The following is an 8,676-nucleotide window of genomic DNA, read 5'->3' as shown; positions in this document are numbered from 1 at the left end:
TGAAATTCGATTCCATTGAAAAATTGTCGATTTTTCCCGATTTTAGAATTTTCATATAAAGCGACAACGGAAAAAATATTATTTATAGATTTTAACACCAATAAATACATAAAATCTATAAATAACAGTTTTATCCGTTGTGGCTTTATACTACCCAAAAAACCTACACATCATATTAGAATTCCAAAAAAAAAAAAAAAAAAAAAATACTACAAATGTACATTCGAAAATAGTAAGTCAAAATGGAAAAAATATGCAATATAAAACATTACTATTGTACATTTTAAAAGTCAAAATGAAAATGTTCAAAATTTCACATTTTTACGCGATTTTTTGGATTGTATGCTTTTCTGCCAAGAGGCAATTCCGAATTTGTCTGAATCGTTAAAATCAGACCGGCGGTCTTTATGTTATAAGCGCAGTAACTAACATAACTTTCTTTTACAAAGCAGGCGCGTTCCTCAGCCCCTAAATAAATACTTACGATTGGATGGAAAGCCAATAGTATCTCCTGTAATAATTCTCAAACCGATATCTTCATTATTTTGGCAAATATAAAGTTTTTAGATAAATCGAAATAGTGGACGTAAAAGTAGTCGTGGTCAATATTTTTTTCTTTAAAAACCAACTCGGGGTATGACGAATGTTTGTACAAAAAATTATTCAAATCGGTGCACCCGTTCTCAACTGATTCCGTTACCAACGAACAACAATTGATTTTTATATATATAGATGTATGAAATTTCGATGCAATCGGACCCCTAATTCACATTTTACATGAGTTAAGATTTAAAAGAAGGTACTTAATGAAGTGGGCCGTTATTGTTTCTTGTTTGTACTAACAAGTTAGAAAGTATCGGTCGGTTTTGCCGACACATGTATATCCTCAGCTAATGTTCGATTATTTATTTATATTTTGACTTATGTTATGATTATTCAAATTGTTGACCCTCCATGGAGTAGAGACAAGAAACCGAAAGTCGTTAAGGCATGGTCTGTGGAGAGACCGAACTTAAGATCAAACTGACAATCTCGTAGAATACTCCTTTCTTCAACGGTTCTTCGAATAATCGGCCAAATAAAGGATTAAATAAACTTCGAAACGGCGATATAAAAGAAATAGACTTGAAATGATCACACTTAGAGTGATTAGAGCCCCGCTTCTGTTTTCCTGAATATCCAGACCAAAATGTAAAGATATTTTCATGACTAAAATTCCGAATTCCAGATAATTTAAAATGTAAATAGTTTTATAATCAAGAAATTATGTCAAATCGGACGGTTCCATATATATGGGGTCTTTGGACAAAATTGAATCCGGGATCCATTGTAAAATCTGTTTAAATATGTGTGAAAAACCATCAAAAATTTTTTTTGCAAATATATCTATTCCCCTTCAGAACAATATATACCAAACGTTTGTTCAAAAAAGTACGCTGGTACAAATATTATAGTCGAAACTTGGCAGTTAATATTTTTGTGAAACCTAGATCAAGTTCGAAGAAAGGAAATATCGGCTCTTTCTGAAACGCCTAAATGTTACCTAGTTAAAAAAAGCGTAGTTTATACCCTCCACCGTGTGGAAAGTAACCCATGTAAAACAAGTAATGAAAAGTCAAAAGTCGGGCGGGGCCGACTTTATCATACCCTACACCACTGTGCGTATTTAGTAGAGCACCAGTAAAAAAAAATTTATTTCAAGTAGATCATACCACCCATCAACTTTTGGCTTTAGAGCATTTAAAGTTTGCTATAGAGTGCATGATATCAATTGGAAAAGGATCATATTAAAAATATATCGGCCGAGTTGCACAAAACGGAAACGTACGTCACAAAATTCACTGCATTTGGGCTGATATTAGCCATTATTTGCACAATAAACCTGAAATCGGTTTGAGAATATACAGTGTTGCCCATATTCGACGGACCAATCGACGAGGCTTGTCCGCAGGCAACATTCTTTGCGTCAATTGAATTTTGTACGGGAACAAATGCAAATCAATGCGAATAATCCGTTGTAAAGTGGACCGAGCCATGCCCAACTGCTGAGAACGGCGTTTTTGGGATGTTCTTGGGGACCTCTCAACACTGGCTCGTACGGCAGCGATATTCTCGGCCAATCGCCTTGGTCGATTTTTATATGACCTCTTCGGATTAGAAAGAGCCTTACCAGTCGAAAATTTTTCGTATAAACGCTTAATGGTGTTCTTAGAAGGCGCACTTCTCACATTTTTTCACAATTGACTTCTTCTGTTGAATGTAAATTTCAACTATTTCAGAGCGCTCGAGTGGCGTGTATTGGTTCATGGTAAAAATCTGCTTGGACTGACGCTTCAAACGCAGTATGTCATTAAGCGATGTGACATCTCTGTCAAAAGTTATGGCGTTGCCAGATGGGTCCGTCGAAAATGGGCAACCCTGTATATGGGAGCTTTATCCAAAACCGTTCCCGATAAAATTCGGCAAAGGTATTTCTGAGCTTTATAAGATATCTGGTACCAAATATCATAGTTTTCCAATGCATATTACGAATGTGAGGGACTTAAACACCAAATCGGATCGGAGCCGATTTTGTCTAAATTTGATGTACTTACTTCTAGACAGAACTCGTTGGATGTGCCAAAGATATTGGTCATTTTGTGCACAATTAACCCGAAATCGGTTGAAGATATGGGGGCTATATCCAAATCTGAACCGATAAATCTGAATCTGATAAAATATGGCAGAGGTATTTCCGACCTCTGTAAGATATCTGGTACCAAATATCATTGTTGTCGAATGCATATTACAAATTTGAGGAACTTAACACCAATTCGTATGAAACATATATATGGAAGCTATAACTATATCTGAACAGATTTTCAAAACATTTAATGTACTTGCTTCTAGACCGAATTCGTTGGATATGCCAAAATTCAGGTCATTTGGACAGATATTAGCTATTTGGTGCACAATTAACCCTAATATCGGTAGGATAGGGACTACAGAAAAACGTTGACTTATATATAAATTGTTCATTATAAGCAGAAGAACCCCTTACGGAATACAAACACTGAATTTTAAACAATTCCGTCAGAAAGTGTGGCTGAAATCGTCAAACTACCGAAAATCTGGAAGTACCATTAAAATGGGGGCTATAGGAAAACGTGGAACTATATAGACAGTGTTCTGCTACAGGATATAGAATTCAATATGAACTTTAAATATTGATTTTTAATCTTTTCCGCAAAAACACCCTAAATTCATAAACATTTTATGAGACTATAGGAAAACGTGGTCCTACGAAATGTTCTGCCACAGTGGGTAGAATATATTATAAACTCTAAATACCAAATCTGTAACTATTTCGTTAGGTAGTGTGGCTGAAATCGCCAAAATGTGGATATATATAGACAATATTATGCCACAGGAGTTAGATTCAAATAATAACTCTAAGTACCAAATCTTAAATTATTTCATTGGAAAATGCGGCTAGAATCGTCAAAATTGCGTATATCGGGAGGTACAATTATATCGGGGCTAGATGAAAAAGTGCACCTTTAAAGACAAAGTTCTGCCACAGAAGATAGACCCCAATATAAACTGTAAATACCGAATTTTAAATTCTTACGATAGAAAGTATGGCTAAAATCATCAATATACCGAATATTGGGAAGTAAACTTATGTGGGAGCTATACGAAGACCGATATAGTCCGTCTTCGAACTCGATCTGACTGCAGACAACTCTATGCTAAAGCTTTATATTACATGCTGTTTGGACTCTAGCCTGATTACAACAGACGGACAGACGGACGGACGGAAGGAGAGGGCTAAATCGATTTAGAGTTTTACGCTGATCAAGAGTATATACACTTTGTTGGGTCTACCGAACAAGCAAAAAATAAATTCTTCCATGTAAAATGTACAAAACATTAGCAAAAAATAACCTGCTTACGCTCCTGTTTTAGACCACGACTTTTTGTCGAGCCAGACCCTAAATATCGCTGCAATAACAAATACTTTTGCTTTTGTCTCACTTTGTTGCCCTCACTTATCAAGCAATTCATTTATAAACCCTTGTCTCTACGATTTTTTTCGCTGAGGGTAAGTGTTTACTTTTATTGGGGCCAATGAAATGAACTCATTTTGTGGATTGTATTCCAAAGCAATAGCACACTAAGAGACACACAGTGAGAGTGAGAACTCAATTCCACTGAAATGAATTCTGGTGTTCTCACCACAAACATACCAAAACACATTGCCAGTTGAATCAAGTGACTTGATGGAGCTCACATGGATGCCTTCGAAATGTTGCTCTCTCTCATTTTGTAAAACTTTTTAAGGTGGTTGGGGGGAGAGTGAGATTGGTCGTTTTTTACAGAGATGGGGAAATGACACAAAACGGTCGTTAGCTCTTGGCCTCTTCGTATCATGTGTTCGTATTTTAAGTGTTTTGCACGAAGATACGTACGCTGTGTGGATGGGCCGTTGTGTGGTGTGGTTTGATAGTTTGGGGCTTGGTTTGGGGAGAACTACAATACTATTTATTGGTGGTGGTTTGCTCTCGAGTAGATTCGGTTTTGTTGGGCGGCATGGTGTGTGTGCGTGTGTGTTTGGTGTCTTGTGTGAGATGTTTGTTCGCCTTTGCGGTGTGCGTGAGTGAGAGAGCCAAATGGATGGGGGTATTTTATTGTTGTATTGAACCACTAAATCGAGTTGCTAGTAAACAGCAACGAATCAGTTGTCAGTTCGCATCCAACTTGTAAGCAGGTAGAGACCGTATAACACGTTTTAAGCTTAAAAGCCACGAGGTCGTTCGTTTTCTGTGTTTGAAAAGATAATTGTATGCCATTGGGTAGTGGTGCTGATCTTTAAAAGTAAATTCTTTTTTTTGATAAACAAAAGAAAATACGACAGAAAGAATCCAATAAAACTAAATGTAAAGCGAAAGTGTGCGATGAAAACCATGACAAAAGGCAAAATGTGAAATAAATTTATATTCTTTGGAAATGATAACATTTTAGAAATGAAAAAATCATCAACCTCTGAAAACATCATAAAAATTGTGTCTCTTGCCTCGCCTTGCCTCTTTCTCTCTCTCTCTAAGGAACATTAAGAAGTGTGTTTTTTTAAAATTCTTCATATGAAATGATACGACAAAATAAAATGCCGATGATCATGATGTTCAGGTTGATGGTGTAACATTGTCGTAGTGGTACGGTGAGGTGATATTTGCGCGCTCTTTCCAATTATCTGGCTATTTTGCCAAGAAAAATATGCCCTGAATCGGAGAAAAAGAAGAAGGGAGTTGGAGATTGTAGTGTTGTGTGTCAGTGATCGATCGTTCGTTCGTTGGTTTGCCCTTTGTTGTTGTCGTTGTTGTGGATCATACGTCGTATGAGTGTGTTGGTTTGGCGAGTACGCGAATCGTAAGCAAAAAAATAAAAGGCTGACTGGTTGGCCATACGCGACGAATGATATTCGAAAATGAAAACATAAAAAACCGAAACGCAAAAGAAAATGAATAAGGAAAGAATTGAAAAAAGTAAAAAAAACAAAATAAATAAAATAATACCCACACACTCACACACCAACAAGAATATTCATATCAAATGTTCAACAGAGTGTTTGCTCGAAATAAAATCGAAAAAAATATACGCAAAAATTTTATTTTTTTTTGTCGCTCTCGTATCGTTTTGTGTGTTACGCCAAAGAATAAACGATAACAATAAAAATAATAATAATGATGATGGGGGAGTAAGAAATTGAAATAAAAAACACACATTTGAAATCCCAAATAACGATCTCGAAATCAAATAATTACTTTTAAACAAACAAAAATTTAATTGTGTTTTCTTGTTATTTTCCATTCTATTTTGTTACGTGATTGTACCAACTTTGCGTTTTATTATTTTCGTTTTCATTCGTTCTTCGTTGATCATTCGTTCGTATTGTTCTTTGATTCGTGTTCATAGATCTGCTGTGGTGTGGTGATGATGTTGATGGTGAACCACAGCGAGAACGAGAGAGTGAAGAGTTGTGATCTCTCCAATTAAGTGTCACTCTCTCTTGATATTATTATCAAAATGTATAAGTGTTTGTTTATCGAGAGTGCTCTGCTATCACTAATATTAAAATATAAAAAGAAAAAATAACAAAAACATAAATACTGTATAAAACAATAACAACAACACCACCACCAACATCATTATCATGATGTCTGTCTCGTAATAATCATCCCAATTACAGCTGAAAAACAAAATACCGAACATATCAACAAGTTGAAAAATTTTGTTTTTGATTGAGCCATTGGCGCATAAAGTTATTCAAAACACTTTTTTGATGTTAGTGTGACATACAGTTCATTTTTCTCGAACTTATGAAATGTCAACATACTGAAAATTTATTTATAAACCCATAAAAAAATAAGCAAATTTTAACGGAAAAGTTACAAATTTAATTTGTATTATAGTATGTTTTCATTTGAGCTTTTAGCCTTTTGACTTCCTTTATGTAGATTTATTTGACGTATACCTAGCAATGGAGTTGGGTTTACCAAAATCCGGTGAAATGTAAGCGTTTGTAAATCCTCAATATTGTTAATACGGACCCCATAAAGTACATAGTTCTCCTAAAATTTGACAAACCTGAGAATTGAAATTATGTGTCAAAATTCTTGAAAGCAAAACAAAATGCGCTCATGCGATTTGATTGAAAGCAAAACACTGAAACAAAAGATAGAATTCACATTCTAACATTTATTTCGTTCCAGTACTACTAAAAAATTCAACAACGGTAACCGATTATTTATGATATCGAAAAAAAATGCAAAAATAATAAGTTCTTGTAGTTCTGGAACAGACCAATTGTAATAAATTATTCAAAAAATATTGAAACTATACAATAATCCAGTTTTTTGTGGTTCTAAAAATTTATACTTTATGTTTTTATTTAACAAAAAATCGACTTTACGATTTTGAAGAATAAGCCAAAAATCGAATTCCATTTGACTTTTCAAAGCCGATTTCGTTTTATTATTTTTCGTGTGTAGTTTGTTTAAACGGTTGATCTTTTTTAAATAAATTGAAATTACATATATCCTTATGCATCATTTGGCTCGAGAGAAAAATTAAACAATCTACTAATGCAAAATTGATTACGAAAAGTCGACTGCGATTTTAACTACTGGCAAAAGTTAACTTCGTTTTTTTTAGAAATTTTTAATTCCAAAAGTCGATCAATAAAAAGTTGTCTTACGTATCTCTATTCCGATCCTATCGTTTAGAAACTGCTGCGATTATAAATTTATCTATAAAGAGTCATGTAATAACAATCATCAGGAAAATTGTTTGGATCTCTGGAAGTGATTTCGTTACCCAAATATATTTCACAAAATACAGGGTGAGATAAAAAAACTGCAAGATACATTTTTTTTTAAATTTTTTTGAATGAAAGCAAAAAATGTCGGAAATAGCATCAAATTTTAGAATAAGTTTAGCGCTGGAAATGAAGCGAGGAACCTCATTTTGTAACCATTCCTGTTGGAATGTCCAAGGACTGCGGCCAGAATGTTTGCGTGCCCAAGGCTTTAATACATCCTCCAGAATATTTTCGCGATAATATTCGGCATTTGTTCTGATGCTACGGTCGATTAATACGAGCGGAGAGCGACCATAGGTTGTTATGGCGGCCCACACCATCACCATGGCCGGTGCTTGAATTCTGGTGGCCAACCGAAGGTGCACAGTTTCAGCTGACCTCTTTGACAAGTAAACACGATCGTTTTGTTTGTTCACAAACTGCTGGACAACGAATGTTTTCTCATCGGAGAAAAAAAAATTTAGCAGTTCACCACTTTCGGCCAAGCAAAGCAACTCTTGAGCTCTTTTGAGTCCATTTCCTTTCTATTGCGGTGTAAGTTCTGGCACTTTTTGGAATTTCCCCCGCTTTACTCCGAGTTCATTTTTCATTATTTGCCAAATGGAATATTGCCATATGTTCAGCTCACGAGCCATTTTTCGGCCATTGCGACGCGGGTTTCGATCAAGCCGCTTCTTTACTTTTCGAACCATTTCCGCTGATGTTGCTGTCCACTTCCTTGACGTCGGACTACGCCGGAGTGTTCTAACGATAGCCACTTGTGGTTTTCCTTCCAAATATAAAGAAATCACACTATTACCCTCGAATTCCATAACGAATAATTTTTTTCCTGGAAAATTCCCACTTGTACGCTTGTAAACAATAATGGGCTGTCACTGGAATGTTTTAACAGCTGTCGTGACGAGTGGCTTAGAAACGACAGCAGTCTGAAGTTGCAGTTTTTTTATCTCACCCTCTATTACCGAGTAATTTATCAAATAAAAAACTGTATTGTTTTCTCAGTCCCCATGGAAGGAACACAAGCAAGCATTCCAATAAATTGTTTTCCTGTACAAACTTTATATGCAAAGAGCTCATTGTATCATTGTACTTAAACTGTCATCCAAGATCTTAACATTTTACATGTTCGTGTTAAAAAATAAATATCTTTTTCAAAATTTAAAACAAAAGGGTTTAAATTTAAATTTTGTAATTTTTTCATTTTTAATAATAGCTTAGAATGAGATTATTTATTTTACTTTTTTATAATTTTTTATGATACTAAATAAAAATACATAAAAATGAATTTCCTTCGTTAATTAATAATAATAATTAAT

At 34.8% G+C, this 8,676-nt stretch overlaps 1 protein-coding gene across 2 annotated transcripts in view; it reads left to right on the top strand.

The window, feature by feature from the left end:
• Positions 1-4,747: 4,747 nt before the first annotated feature.
• The window catches only part of LOC101889153 (forkhead box protein O), a 113,562-nt gene continuing 109,633 nt past the window's right edge, over positions 4,748-8,676 (top strand). The window contains exon 1 of one of the 2 annotated variants that reach the window (XM_059131981.1): positions 4,748-4,857. The gene's annotated coding sequence lies outside the window, so the exon portion shown is untranslated. The remainder of the gene's footprint in view (positions 4,858-8,676) is intronic. The other variant, XM_059131980.1, reaches the window with a different exon arrangement.

This window comes from Musca domestica, unplaced genomic scaffold, assembly GCF_030504385.1.
Source record: "Musca domestica strain aabys unplaced genomic scaffold, Musca_domestica.polishedcontigs.V.1.1 92, whole genome shotgun sequence".
Taxonomy (NCBI): Eukaryota; Metazoa; Arthropoda; class Insecta; order Diptera; family Muscidae; genus Musca; species Musca domestica.
Note: the sequence above shows the minus strand (reverse complement) of the source record. Positions and strands in the feature narration are given on the sequence as shown.